Below are 16,258 nucleotides of genomic sequence, written 5' to 3'. Positions count from 1 at the left end.
TGAGATTCCAGCTTTCATCTTTTCATCATTGGGTTTGATCTGCTACTGATTTTATTAAAAGTTCAGATTGGTAGTCATTACAGACAACATGTGTTAGAATATTAATCATCCTTATTTTATGCTGACTTTTTATATGCTAGAGGCTCAAAAATAAATCATTATTTAGTGCTTCTGGGTGCACCAATACTGTTAAATGTTTACAGAAAAGAAAAACAGAGTAGATCAGCAGTGTATGATTGATCTGCTGATGGTCTAAATTCATTTAATTCAGACATCAGGAAGCTCTTAAGCCTGAACCCTTGTGTTTTTACAAGAAAGCTCAAGTTTTCTGTCTTCTGCATGAGAGCTATGCATTAAGGACACAACAGAACAAAGAGGTAGGCAGAGGGAGGAAAGGAATTGATCCACTCTGCACTGATTTTCAGTCTTACTATTGTTAAATAGTAGAGTGCTTATCTTGAACACAGAAAATGGCCAATTCTGGGTTAACCATTTGCTTTTCTTATTTTTGTTTCTCAAAATAGCTGCAGAAAGTGAAAATAATCTTAAGATTTATGTATTCTTACCTAGTAAACTGGTCTGGCATACAGATAATGAAAGATGAAGCTGGCTAAAGCCATCTAGTTTCCCCTCATTTTGTAACTACATTAATTGCTCCTCAGATGGAGCCAAAATGGGGGTTTGTATCTGCATTCTAAAGGATGAAAACCTATTATAATAGGAGGAGGAAATAGAAGTCTTGGCATAGCAATACCAGCCCATAAAGCAAGATGAAACAGAATAATATATTAATATTTTATCAATCTATAAGCTAAAAATAGGCCTTGTAAATGGTATATACATTCAAACAGTAAGGATGAGGAGGCAGGAAAGATTTGTTCATAAGAAGAGTAAGACTGTAGAGTCCTATATCTTGGAGAAATAACCGTGGGTTCTTTTTCTATCTTTCAATTCAGTTCAATTTTTATTACTACATGGAGATAAAGTTATCCAGAGAACCACGTATGGGTACGTATGACATCCGCAAATGGGCTAGTACATTATATGCTACAGAAGCACCTGATTTGTTGTGGAAATCTCTGCCAGTTTGGTGTAATTACGTGAATTGCTCTTTATTTTTTGGATAGTTTTTCAACTGCTCTTTACAGTCTAAAATTAAAAACTTGAATGAAAATACATTTGCAGCTGAGAAAAACCCTTTCCAATGAAATATTTCCATGTGAATAGCTGTATGTGAAAAACTGTTGGTTACTCTTCTGTAGCAAGTGGTAGGCGATTAATTTACTAGGATAGCAGTCCTATGGATAATTATTAAACACCTAAATTACAGGGATTTTTCTTCTACATCCACCTTATACCTCAGAGCCTGTAGCAAAGCAGTGAAACATACAAAATTAAAAGGCACTCTGCATGCACTCACAGAATCACAGAATTGTCTAGATTGGAAGAGACCTCAAGATCATCGAGTCCAATCTCTGATCTAACACTAACAAGTCCTCCACTAAACCATATCCCTAAGTTCTACATCTAAACGTCTTTTGAAGACTTCCAGGGATGGTGACTCCACCACTTCCCTGGGCAGCCTATTCCAATGCCTCACGACCCTTTCAGTAAAGAAGTTCTTCCTAACATCTAACCTAAAACTCCCCTGGCGCAACTTTAGCCTGTTCCCCCTCGTCCCGTCACCAGGCACATGGGAGAATAGACCAACCCCCACCTCTCTACAGCCTCCTTTAATGTACTTATAAAGAGCAATAAGGTCGCCCCTGAGCCTCCTCTTCTCCAGCCTGAACAAGCCCAGCTCCCTCAGCTGCTCCTCGTAGGACTTATTCTCCAGACCCCTCACCAGCTTTGTCGCCCTTCTCTGGACTCTTTTGAGCACCTCGATGTCCTTCTTGTAGCGAGGGACCCAAAACTGAACACAGTATTCAACATGAGGCCTCACCAGAGCCAAGTACAGGGAGACAAACACTTCCCTAGCCCTGCTGGTCACAGTGTTTCTGATACAAGCCAGGATGCCGTTGGCCTTCTTGGCCACCTGAGCACACTGCTGGCTCATATTCAGCTCACTATCAACCATCACTCCCAGGTCCTTCTCCACCTGGCAGCTTTCCAACCACTCATCTCCCAGCCTGTAGCTCTGCTTGGGGTTATTGCACCCCAGGTGCAGGACCCGGCACTTGGCCTTGTTGAACTTCATACAGTTGACCTCAGCCCATCAGTCCAGCCTATCCAGATCCTCCTGCAGAGCCTTCCTACCTGTGTGTTGAGCAGATCGACACACACACCTAACTTGGTGTCATCTGTGAACTTACTGAGGGTGCACTTGATCCCTTCATCCAGAATGTTTAGGACATATCTTCAGAAGAAAAAAAAAAAAAAAAAGGCAAAATTGGATTTACATTTGAAAAAAATTAAGGATAAGACGACCTGAAACATGAGTTACTAAATCTGAGCATATCCTAGTATTTCCACAAACACCGTAACTTAGTTTGTTGACCTCCAGAAAACAAACAAACAAACAAAACAGCAGTCTGTCCCAAATAAGAATATATTTTTTTTCTTCTTTCTACTAGCTAACCAATAGAAAATGATTTCAGGTAACTTACAACTCTTCAAATGACTGAAAATATAGGAATATATAATAGGAAAATCAAAAATTTGGAGGAAGGAGAGACATTCTGTGGAATGACATTCTATGGAGAGACATTCAGCAGGACAATGTAGATTCAATTTCTAGAGGGTGTCTCTGGCATATGGTGAACTGGGGTTTGTGAACTTTTTTTCCCTGTTCACAATAAGAAATGAATCCTTTGACACTCAGGTTTCAGATGTTTGTCCAAAACAGTTGTTTGTATACCTTCTTATAAAATATTTGACTAGTGAATATACCAGACAGAGGAGGTAGATTTTACACGTCTAATGTGTTAAACACACATTTTAATTGTAGCTATATCTCTAAATTAGGTAGAAAGGTGTTAGGACCTCTGTTTCTACCTTTTTTTCATTAATATATGTAAGCCTACTCAAGCTCTTGCTTTTATTTAAAATGTGTGGTAAAGTACAGAAAATAATTCTGCAATATGTTTATTTCTGGTTGACCCAGTCAAATTTTCAAATGTTTACTTGTGGTTACACTGACAAACTGAAACATCAGCTACTTTTAATACCTTATGTTTTGTGGTAGTTTAACCATAAACACTGGTCTCCAGGGAAGAAAAAAAAAATCCCTTAATGAGACTACACCTTTACACATGAAAGATTTTGCTTTTAGTTAGTTAGCGGTCAACAGCCTGCATAAATTATATTACATCCAAGGCTAGCATGAACAATACTTAAATTTTTTTTCTTGGCTGCAAATAGCAGTTAAATTGAGATGTTACTTAGAAAAATATTTTTTTAATGTATTTTGGTTTCTAAACAAGACAGTCAATGTTTTCAAGACTTCATTTGTTTTGAAATTCATTGTCTTCAACTACAGACTTAGATTAGAGACAATAATTGCAGTCAGATATGATTTATGGCAATAGTTGTGGTTTTTATGGCAATTTATGGCAATATTGCAGTTTTCAAAAACAGATTTGCCACAAGGTGGCAAACTATGTCTACATGTTTATATTGGAAAAAAAAAAAAGAGTGAAGAGGTGTCAAGACATATCTAAAAACTTTTCATCTCCTGTGCTCAAAAAAAAAAAAAAAAAAAAAAGTAGTGTCGTATCAATATCTGATAAGTTTCTGACTGTAACTGTCATAATTGACTTACAGCCAGGAAAACAAAACTAATAAATACAACTGTCAATAGCAACATAGATAAGTCATTGTTCTGAACCAAAGAACAAGTGAAATTTGAAGAAAAAAAAATGGTATTTTATCAGGGGATAACTAAAATTCCTTAGGTGACCTGTTGGGTTTTTAAAGAAAATGAGCCTGCTAAAAAGAAGAAAAAAACAGCAAGTTTTCTGTCAGTTCTAGGAGAAAGAACAGGGGAAATGCTTCACAGTGGGATTTTTAGGACATTAATAAGGAAAACCAGAACGTTGATGGAAAACATCCATGGCACAGGAGGAAATTGTCTTTTGGAGCCAACTTTCATTTGAGGATCTTATAGAAGTACTGAAGGAAAAATCTTGGGTGATTTTAGTTTCCCCTTCTGAGATTCTCCAATTAGTTTTTAGTTTAGTTTTGTTTTTGTTTTTCCTATCAAATACAGTCATATTTTTTGTATTTTTTTTTAAGCAATCCAAAGTGAACACTTAAGGGAGCAAACCCTGAGCTAAGAGTTATGTTAGGCAGTCATCTCAATATGGAGTTAAATGAAAAACCTGCTCTAAAAGCTCCACAAATGATCCATGCAGAAAGAGTCTTTAAATAGTTGTTGACAGCAGATCTTTCCTTCCCATTTTTGAGGCATTCCAGTGCTAACAGAAAAAAACAGGGGGGAACAAAAAAGTCAACAACAGAATGGTCACAATGATGTGACACTCTTCCTTTTTCTGACTTTATCAAAACTTCATAAAATGTACAAACCCTCACTGACATTAAGCAGTTAACATCTAGGATGAAATCTAGCTTTAGGTCTTTCAATCTTTGTACTTAGGAAAGAATTTAAACTTTAAAACATTGAACTAAGCAGAAGATTATTGTCATCATGCCATTGACAGTGTCCATTGGAAAGACAAGTTTGGTTTACTATATGAGTGTAATTTTTGTAAGGAAGACTAACACAGATTCACCTGTTCATGTTGAAGCACCTAAAACCTTTTGCCTCTCTTTCAAGTTTGGTGGGTTAAATAACAATGTCCTGATAGCTGACAGATAATGAGTTATTTCTCTGACAGATAATGAGTTATTTCTCTAAACAGCTGTGCAGCACATCTGCAAACAAGGACAGCTGAATGTAGGAATATTTTGCTACTGATGAGCATCTTGGTCATGCCCACAGACAGTGATTGCTGTGGTAGACTATAAATAAAGTCTAAAAATGATCAATTATCAATATCATGATTATCAATAATGTCTGAAAACCAGCACAGACTCTCTGCTGATGGAGATCAGTATGAGTTCAATGTACATAGCTGGAATGAGGTTTCATCTCTAAATATAAATTTCAGACACCAAGCCCACAGGTAACAAACACGTGTTAGAGGGAACATAACATCTTGGTCAACTGCACATGGATAGTCTGCACTTCCATGTGTCATTAGACTTACATAACCAGCAATGTGACCTCGCACCACTTTTCACAGAATGGGCAAGGTTGGAAGGGACCACAGAAGATCATCTAGTCCAACCAACCTGCTGATCAGGGTCACCTAGAAAAGGCTCAGGTCACCTTTTGGGAGGCTCGGCTGTGTGAAGTAGGTGCAGCTAGCATTGAGCAGCAGCTTTTTCTCTTAATCTGTGAGAGAGCATATACTATGCACATAAATTGTGCATAATAAAATGGTGGAAACAAAGAAGTGAGATTGCTGTGTTAATGATAGTTTATATTTCAGAAGAAAAACACCAGTGAGAAATCTGAAAGAAAAAGTGTTGATTCAGAGGATGGTAAATCAGCAATATTGAGGATTAGTTGTTTTAAGGAACAGCAGAATATAATACTTCTTCACTTCACTGATGGATATCTGACTTACAGAAACTCATCAGGTGACTGTACCGCAGTACTGTGAATGTATGTTAGTCTATATCTCACTTATATCTTCATCTACACAAAGGCAAGCCATAGCTATTCCCATAACATAACTGTCCTAGCTCACGTCTACATGTACTAGCTAATAAATGTGATACGCTCATAAATTCTGTGCCTTATCTTTCCCTCAACACTCCACATCTGATAGAAGTTACTAAAATAAAAGTGACCCAAAGATTTGGGGTCTCTAAAAAAGATTTGAAAGTTATGACATATATGAAAAATGACTGTGATTTTGATTGAGTTACAAAGACAGATAGATGTATTGAGTGTTTAATTCCTGTAAAACTTCAGTTTTGCTTTTCTCTACCTTTAGCTACTCTCTACTTACATTTTGGGTCCTGCAGATATGTATTTTAGTAGATAGATAATAATATCTTTTTAATTCTATTTTTCCCTGATTACCTTCCAACATATTTTCTTGGACAGCATGTGGTGCTAATACTTTTGTGCAAATATGCTTAACTGTTTAAAAATAACACTGCTGGTTATATTGTTTTCATTAAATTTGTTTAATTAAGAACATTTTCCAAATATTCCTGTCACACTAGTTTCATTAGTTTACTCCAGATTAACCTGCTCAATGTAACCTGGTCAATGTATAAAAGCTAATATGGATCAACATCCATGTGATTTTTTATTTTTTTTTTCCCTGAAATACTTTATCTTTCACTTAGGTTAAACAGTTTTTATCATTTTCAACTGTTACTGCTAACAAAAAGTGTTAAGCCGAGGTTTCAAAATTTTTACAAGTTATTCTTTCATTTCAGCCGTTTTACGCTTGCCAAATAACTACCCCAGAGCAAGCTTATGTTGAAAGAAGAGAATGTGCACAGGGAGGAAGATGTGCCTCATGTTCAGTTCATTAAGGGCGGCAACCTATCAATCAGACACAGCCCTTGAGAAGACCTTCAAAGCAGATAAAGTAAATGCCAGACACACCCAAGACCTGGAATTCTAGTAGGGAATTTCTTTTACTACATAATATAAAATAGTAAAATAGTATCTGTAAATCTGTAAAAACAAAACAATAATATCAAACAGTTGCTTGTTAAGATTCTAACAATAGCATTGAGAGAAGTGAGAAATGAGATTTTGATCTTGCATTGATTTGTTGGTATGAATTTTATATGGCTTTCTGCTAAATGCAAAGGCCAAACTGCAGGATGAATTCGTATTGTCTGGTTATAGATGCAATTTAGCCAACAAATATTAAGGCATATACACTGAAATGTCCAGAATAAAGAAGTCCAGCTGAGCCCAGTTATTAGAATCTTTCTTTCTATTCAATTTCTTCTCCATATCTATAACACAGATATACTGTAATTTCTGCATTCTTTCTAATAGTATCCTTATCTCTCAAACAGTTTTCCCTTGTTAGAGCTATATAGAACATCTTACATCTGGTATCACTATTGTATCCTTTTTGCATGGATGAATAATTTTGATGTTACAGTAAACTATGAAACATTTCATAGAAAATATATTTTATGCATATGAAGTCATAGTCATCTTTTCTCTTCACAGTTGCTCTCCCCAGTACTTTGACTAAGTCTATAGGAAAATGTAAATCTTCTTTGAAACCACCTGGCATATCAGGAACAAAAGTAATCACAGTCGTAAAGAGAAGATAATACTTTCTCTAGACCTACAATGAATAACCTTACTGAATAAATCTGATATTTGTTTACAGAAAGTCAGTTTGCTTTATTTTTAACTGAATTTTAAAAACAGGGATATGTTATTGTAAATTCTTATACCCACATATTCAGAAAGAACTGGAACCTATGAAAAAGAATAAAAGAAGTTAATGCATGTTTACACAACTTCTAAAGGACCTTCAGGCATTTATACCCTAGGTAATATTCAATGTCAGTGAAATACATGTATGTATGTCACATTTTCAGAACTGGCTCAGATAACTTAGGTTGTTTTGTTACTTAATATATAGAAAATCTTGGAATTATTTCCACATGGTCAAAGCCTGAATTTGCTCCTGCAAAAAAAAAATTCTTAGAAATCATGATTTTTAAGGGTTAAGTTAATAAATGGTGGTGTTAAGCACCCCCAGAGCTTACAATGATTAAAGTACCTCAGTGCTATACCTCCTATCTGAAAATGTCAATTATTTCACTTCAAAGCTTCTGCTTTATTTCTGTTTTTTAAACAATTTTGGACTTTTATTGCTTTTGGAGAGCAATGAACATGTCTTTGATACAACACAGTCCCTAATTTTGCATAAAAAAGGGACTTTTACATAAAAATTGTAGTGTTTTTGGATCATTCCATAGGAAAATCAGAGGAGTATTAGGCATATTTTTTTTATTCTCTCTGCCAATTACATATCTAAATACTTCCATGAAGACTATCTTGACATAACAGTAAGGATAAGATTCATTCTTTGTGTGGTGATAGAAGATTATGAACTACCTTAGTAACAGGGTTTAGAACCACAAAACATTTTAGATAATATCATTTATTAACAGTGTCTAAATAATTACTATTATTATCAGTGATATTAACTAAAAATCACAGCAGTATTTTCCCCTTTCATTCACAAACTATTATTCTTCAAGATTTTTAAAATCTTGAAGTTTAAAAAGACCGTTTAAGAAATGTATGAGAAGAAAAAATAATAATAATAAAAAAAATAATCTTAAAAATTTTGCAAAGCCAGTTCCTGAAAAAGTTCCAACACTGATGGGTAGCACTTTCTGAACTGTAGCCCAAAGTCCCTGGTTCTGTGGTCTGGAAGTCATGAGCAGAAGATTATTTAAAAAGTTTTTGTTTGCTTGTATGTTTATTTATTTGTGTTGTTGTTGTTGTTACTGTTTGTTTTTCATAATATTTGAAGTTAAGAAAATGATGTTGCATAGAAATTGTTTTTACTTGACAACCCATTCAGTTAAAATTTGGAGAACTGCTATTTTAAAACATGTCTTGGTCTTTTTCCAATCTATTAAATTAAAACGTTATTATTTTTATTTTTAACCATGCATAGGATCTCTAGTAATACCACCGCTCTGGAGCTAGTCTTACAAAAATATCCAGTAATAAGAACACAAGCCTATCATGCTTATTAAAATGAATCAATTTAAATAGAGAGAATTCTTGTTCCGAAAAGTTTAAAATAGGAGATGAAATAAATGTTTTGGTGCAATAGTGCAGACCATGTAGTTCAGTGTTCAGGGACAAGAATGAATCATGCACAATCATCTTGCATTCACTGGATGGTAAGGAAACACTAGTGGTTAGGCACTGCCCCTCAGTAATGCTTTAAGCCTCCATAGAATGGATAGTTTGTTTGTGACTTTAGTTAGGGACTTATCTGTTTTTCAGCATGCCTGTAAACCCAAACAAAACCAAAGGATGTCATTGTGTAGTGAGGAATTGTGAAACCCACACTACTTAATACATTTTAGAAAACTCTATTTCTTCTCATTTTCCCCCAAACTAGGTGAATGGAATAAAAACACAGTGAGAAACCACACTACACAAAAGGCAGTCCAGCTGCTGAAGAAAGTGACAGGTCACTACTCAGAAAGTGTTGGAGATTCCCTTAAGAAGTGCCAACAAAAGCTAAGAAGTGACTGATCAAGTGCAGAAGAGTGGGTAATAGACATCTGAGAAATGGGTACATAATGGAGGTTGCCGATCCACTAAATAATCTGAAGACATTTTCTATTAGAACTAAGACTTGCTTAAACATCTTTGGTAACAGAACAGTGCTCAGATATTGTAACAGTTCAGAATGACAATAGGGGTCAGATACATTTACCTCAGCAGAGAGAAGAAGAATGCAAACCTGAAACAGGGTCAGAAGAATGAACAAAATTTCCAATATTATTCCTGTTGCAATTAACAAACATTAAAAGAGGAATTAATATAATTTGAAATATTATATCTATAGTGTTTTGGTACGGGGAGGCAAGGGGAATGGGGCAGGCAACATTGTCTTTTTCAGAGTAGTATCAGAAATATCAAGTTAGGGATATGCATAGTCATGCATCTTTATTGGTTTCATGTCTGTTAAATCATAACTCTTGTGACTTCCCTGCTTGAAGGAATTAAACGTTTGTTGTAAATTCATGCAGCCATTTACAGTTTTCTTATGATTCAAACCTGCAAATATTATGTTTCCATGGATGCCAGCCTCAGATACTCAAGGATTTTTTCAGTATAATTTCAACAAAAACATGAAAAAATGTGTTTCTTCTCATTATTATTATTATTATTATTATTATTATTATTATTATTATTATTATTATTGGTATTAGTATTAGTATTAGTATATATATATTGTCGTGGTTTAACCCGGCTGGCAGCTAAACACCACGCAGCCGTTCGCTCACCCTCCCCCCTCCCTCTCTGGGACGGGGGAGAGAAATGGAAAGTGAAGCCCGTGAGTTGAGATAAAGACAGTTTAATAAGACAGGAAAATAATAATAACAAAATAATAATAAAATAATAACAATAATAATACAACGGTGATAATAGGAAAGTAATAATAGTATGTACAAACAAGTGATGCACAATGCAATTGCTCACCACTCGCTGACCGATGCCCAGCCTAACCCCGAGCAGTCCGGCCCCCTCCCCCCAGCTAGCCACCCCTATATATTGTTTAGCATGACGTCAGATGGTATGGAATACCCCTTTGGCTAGTTTGGGTCACCTGTCCTGGGTCTGTCCCCTCCCAGCTCTTACTGCACCCCCAGCCTGTCCGTTGGCAGGACAGAGCAAAAGGCTGAGATGTCCTTGGCTTAGTATAAGCACTGCTCTGCAACAATTAAAGCATCGGGGTGTTATCAGCACTCTTCTCATCCTAAGCCAAAACACAGCATTCCACCAGCTACTAGGAAGAAAATTAATTCTGTGCTAACTGAAACCAGGACAATATATATATATATATATATATATATATTTTTTTTTTTTTCAGTGAAGAGTCTGTCTGTAGCTCATACAGACCTGGTCACTCAGCTGTTTTCTCCATGAACAGGAGCAATGCTGTGCTGTTGAGATAAAGTGCAAATTCCACACAGATATAGCTCAAGACTGACATCTATTTTTCATATATTCTGGTTGCTAAGCTGCCATATAAATGATTTAATATATTAGTAAAACAACATCAACAGAATGGTGGAAAGAGAAGCAGCAAGAGTCACCAGGCTGTCTGTAAACAGCTTATAAGGTACTAGACTTAGAGGCAGAAGAGATATGCAAAGACTGTCATCCATATTTCAAAGACACAGGAAGGTAAAGGGCCATGTCCAAATTCCACTGAGGTCATTGGAAACTCTTGCATTTACTTTGATGAAGTTGGATCAAGTCATAAAAACTAGTCTGTTTTCCCCATATAACATGACAAATGTTGCGCGAGAGAAAGGAAAAGTACAGATAGACCGAGGTGCGTAGCCTGTGCTTTGCCAGCTGGTATGGAATAAATTGCTGATGATGGTCTTGGGGAGATGGTTGGTTTGGATGTCTGAAAGCTATTGGATTTCAACTAGCTTACAAAAAAAAATAAAAATGTCTGAGGTAGCAGTTTGGGGCCAGCATGAACTGATGCTCCTAGATCATTGTGATTCTTACCACAGGAATTAGAGAATGTGTCTTTTAAGACCTTTTGGAAAACAAAGATCTGTTCCTCTAGAGAACATCTGAAATGAGAGTGATCTGGGATCTTTCTTACCTGTCACACTTGCCCAAGAGTTACTCTGACTGAATCTAAAGCTTGTCCTCTAGTTCAGGACATAGCTACACAGCTTAGTAAGATTTTTAGAGAACAGAGAGTTTAGAGTTGTTGTTACAAATATATATATATATATATATATATATATATATATATAATATATTCACATATTTTGAGTATATAAATATCCCCAAAAGTCACTGGTTTGAGGAAGCTATTTGTGCCAACTGTTGCTGATCATTATTCCTCCCAAGTCTGGTATGACCTGCCTTTCCCTATGCTGGAAAGTTTGCTTCTCCTCCCGTCCAGATTTCCTATTCAACTCCATCCACTTCTGCATGACCTTTAATTTTCTGACAGAAAAAGCAATCTAAATTAATGCTTCCTCTGTCCAACAGTAAAATCAAACACTCCCAAATTTCCATTGATCTGGAACTACAGCAATTGAGATCTGATAATAATTTATGTATTTATTTTTAACCTTTTAAAAATATATCAGCCCAGTATAATAGGTGTATTATTATTATTATTATTATTATTATTATTATTATTATTATTATTATTATTATTATTATTATTATTATTATTATTATTATTATTATTATTATTTTGTGTGTGTGCCTGTTTTTTGTTTGTTTGTTTTAATTCTAATACTTTTTCTATTGTTGAGCCAATCATGAAAAAGTCTGATATTCTTTCACAGTTGAAATATGTAATGACAATTACAGTAGTTTCTCTATTTTTAAGAGTGTATCTTCCTTAGATAGTCTTCAGTTCAGAGAAATAAAGTGTCTCTGTTTCCTGACATAAGCACAAGTATGAGTAGAAGGACTGTGAACATGGTTTGGACTAATTGACAGGAAAGCATATAGTTTCGAAAAGTGGAAAATCTGGAATGTAATTTCTATATTAATAGTCAAGAGAAGTTTGGCAGAGGGAAAGGAGAAAACCTAACAACATATGAGTAGAGGAATATTTGAAATATATATTTAAGAGCTGAAAAGAAGGGTGTGGTTGGATGAAACACTGGGAGAAAGAACTTATGTTATCAGCCAAAAGAAAACTTTAAAGTTACCTGCAAAAGCTGTTTCCAATATATCCCTTTTCTTATTAACACCAAGTCTCAGTGGAGAAGAAACATAAACTTTTTAATTGAGAGAGAGTAAACCAGATAGCCTGATATCATTTGTACAAACGATGGCTGCAGTTTAATACTGCTACAGGCAACAGTAAGGCTAATGCCTTTAAGACAGCTATATCATTAAAAGTTTATCTAACTTTCAAGATCCCCACAACTATCATATTTTCTTTTCATGATTTCTCTCTTACCATTCCTTTTGCTTAGACGTTCTGTTGATGTTTCAGAGTTGACTTTAATGTTCTCCCAAGGGATTTAGCTGAAATATCCAATATGGTTTCTTCTTTAGAAACCAAAAATGTTTGAGGTCTTTCAACTACTTTTTTTTTTTTTTTTATTATTATTATTATTTTTAACAGAAGTAAGAATAAATGACACATGGAGGCTGCTTCTTATCACTATTAACAAACTGACTTAAATTGACTTGACTTTCTTGAAATATTCTATATATGAAAGTAAAGTTTTAAATAAAGATATATCTTTTAAAAAAGGATATTTATATGTTATATTCACTACTTGCCAAAAGATGTAGACTGTGAACTTTAAAGATTTAAACCATGCTACTAGAGTGATAGGTGTTATTTGATTTCTCAAAGTTTGCTTTACATCTGATTGGCAAAATTTCAATGTGTTTTGAAAAGCAGAATTCTAATAAAAAATTGCAAAGAATACTGTTATTTTTGATGTTCTTGTGGAAGTTACACATAAAGTTGGTAAGAAACAATCAAATGGATACCCAAATGTATGTTGGTGACAGAATAGATAAGAAGTTTACTTTCCTGACCAAACCCTCAACAGTCAGTTATACACCCAAGGGACAGGTTGATTACATGCAAATTTGATCAGGCTGCTGTTAAAGTTGGATTCAGGACAAACTGAACTGCTTGTTGAGTGAACCACTCGACATCAAAGAGCAGCTCGTGAATTATGCTATTTTCTCAGCATTACCCAATTTCTTTGTTCAAAGATATAGCCTTATATACACATATTCAAAAACAAATGGAAAAAAAAATAAATTCCTGGCAACAAAACTGGAACATCTGAATTGTTGTTGTCCCTAATTAAGATTTTTAAAAATAGTTTTTATTTAATTTCTGAAAACTTTGTCCACCACTCTCAATCTTGAAATACAAATTTTTTCAGGGCCAGTTTGGATGGGGTTTTGGGCAACCTGATCTAGTGGGTGACATCCCTAAATTATTAAATCCCTGTACTTATCTCATGATGATGATTTAACCTTATTTCACATAGTTTTCCAGGACAACTTGGCAGAGAGTTGCTCTGCCCCACTGTCTGGATTTTTGAAATGGCTATGTCTGACTTACTGCATGCTTTAACACTCTTAGGAAATCAATCACCAAACTGTGAACTAGTTACCGTCACACCATGAAAATTAAATAGAGAAAGAAATCAAGGGAATAGCGCATCTTGACCTGAAACCTTTTAATAAGAATGGACTTTCTGGTATTCATGAAATATATTATTATCTTTTAATGTACTGTGATGTTGTTGGCGAGCCACAGTGCTTATTTCTCCATTTGGAAGTGCCGAAGATCAAATATTTAATTGTCTCAGTCTGAAAACTGGGTTTATATCTGAGGCGAAAATGATTTTCCTAAGGTCAGATTCATTACATCCAGATTTCACTGCTTAAATGTAGTAGTTGTTGCAGTGTGTTGTTGCCCTAGGTTTCTTCAACAGAGGAAAGAGAGAAATTCCTGGAAGAGTAATGCAGATCATGAGTTAGCTGCTTCAAGGCTCCTGTCTAGATAAAGATCCCAAGAGGACTACACTCCTAAGATGGTTGCCTGAAAACTAAGTAGAATGAACCTGATACTTTTCTACTATTACTTTAATGTCAAGTGCTTCAAAGTTTTTCAGTGCAGTTTTGAATAGTTCATGTCATTTCTCATACAACACATCCTTTGTGATGATGTTTCAAAGTTGGATCTCTTTTTGCTTTTTCAAGATGTGAAAATACCTGTATGCTAGAAATGTTTTCTTTTGCTATACTCACTCTCTTTGACACAGAGGTTACAGTTACTGTATGTTAGTATTTGTTTTCTTCAGTTGAAATGGGTGTAGAGAATCAACTTTTTGGGTTTAGGTAGAGCATCCTAAGGACAATGTCCATGGTGTCAGAATGGTTTGACAACTTTCAGCAACCTGTGGCAAAACTGAACTGTTCATAAGGAATTATAAATCGAAAGAAGTTTGAAAATTTTAGACTCTGTTTTGCTGAGATGTACCTGATGTTATCTGATGGGCTTAGACTGATGTTATATATTCCTGTAACTAATTAAAACCATAGATGGGACGTTTGCCATATTTAGCAAACAATAAAGTTTTATTTTTTTATGCTTGTACATTACAGTTTAACTAAGTAGGTGAAATGCAGAACAATTAACTTAGGTTACAAGGATATCTGCCAGAAAAAAATGTTGTCTGAATAGGTTCTTCAATGGCTGTGATGAAATTTTACATTTTTTCCATAACGTTTGCCCACAGCCCCAAAGGTGCAGGTCCAGCGTTGCAAGTACTTTGCTCCCCACTTCGTATAGTAGAAAGGAAATGCATCTAAGCAGAGGAGCTGGCTTCTCTGTTGTTCCAGCCAGCAGAAGTGCACTCATATACTGCAGAAAGAGCAGAGTCTGTGGTCACTCCAACTTACAAACCCAAGCAGAAGGATGGAAAAACAGTTTTGTGAAATGCAGGTGACATACAGGGGCATCAGGATTAGTCAAACTAGACTTTTTTCTGCAATTTTTATTGAACAATAAAGGACTCCAGGTATGATTCTTTAATTTAGGAGTCATTCTGCTATTAATCATGCAATCTAAGCAGTTACATTGCGAACAGCAGCCGAGGAGCAATCATTACTTTCTCACCCTTGCTCTAACTTTTGCATAGAGTTTAACACAGATGAACAAGTGGGGAAAATATTATTCCAGACCTCTGTATGTTGTTATAAGCTCATTTGTCAAGGTCCTGTAACAGACTTCAAAGCTTTGGCCTCCTTGTGGCATCTTTCCATTTCTCAGAGCTATGGTTTGGCCTCCTAAAGCCAAATTGTTCCAAATTGTTCGGTGCTCAGGGGTGCTTCCCACTTGTCCTTTGGCAGGGTTACATCATAATTTGGTGCTAAAGATGAGATATCCTTAATGATGTTAACAAGCCCATTTCCATGTTTGGTATTCCAATTGATATGGGCAAAATATGAAGTTATGCTTGGTGGTGAAAAAATATTTGATGATGTCTCAGTATTTGACAGCAAGAGAGGAGATTTCATCTAAACAATGTGTATTCCCAAGACAGCAGTGCTCTCTATTTTCTTTTTCATCATTCTTATTATCAATGCATGTGTTTGTAATATGAAAATGTAGATCTAAAGTTGTGTTTATATTGGTTTTATGTAGGAAAATCTTCACTCTTTCTCTTTCATTGAACTACTGGACGTGGTAAAAATTGCAGGGTTTTGTACACACTTTCAAAAGTATTTTTTGACTTCACATTCTGTAAATTAGATGTAGTTTACATGATAACAGTTAAAAGAAAAGAGACGTCCTTGGTTGTTTTATGCTGTTTATTTCAAGATAAGTTGAATCAGGTCTTAATATGTTAGACTATGTTAGGTAACCATCTCACAGTGTGGAAGTGAGTACTTTTGCTTCCAGCCTGTCCTGGTTTCCCAACTATAATACAGTGTGTGTTCTTAGGATTACAAGCAAGTGACTTGAAT

General features: G+C 35.3%; 1 protein-coding gene across 1 annotated transcript in view; it reads right to left on the bottom strand.

Annotated features, from left to right (window-relative positions):
• GRM3 (glutamate metabotropic receptor 3) overlaps window positions 1-10,258 on the bottom strand; it is a 449,804-nt gene extending 439,546 nt beyond the window's left edge. Inside the window, exon 1 of the mRNA XM_068669971.1 lies at window positions 10,238-10,258. The gene's annotated coding sequence lies outside the window, so the exon portion shown is untranslated. The remainder of the gene's footprint in view (window positions 1-10,237) is intronic.
• Between the last annotated feature and the right edge of the window lie 6,000 nt (window positions 10,259-16,258).

The sequence above is a fragment of the Anas acuta genome, chromosome 1 (genome assembly GCF_963932015.1).
Source record: "Anas acuta chromosome 1, bAnaAcu1.1, whole genome shotgun sequence".
Lineage (NCBI taxonomy): Eukaryota > Metazoa > Chordata > Aves > Anseriformes > Anatidae > Anas > Anas acuta.
This window is presented reverse-complemented; position numbering and strand designations above follow the sequence as displayed.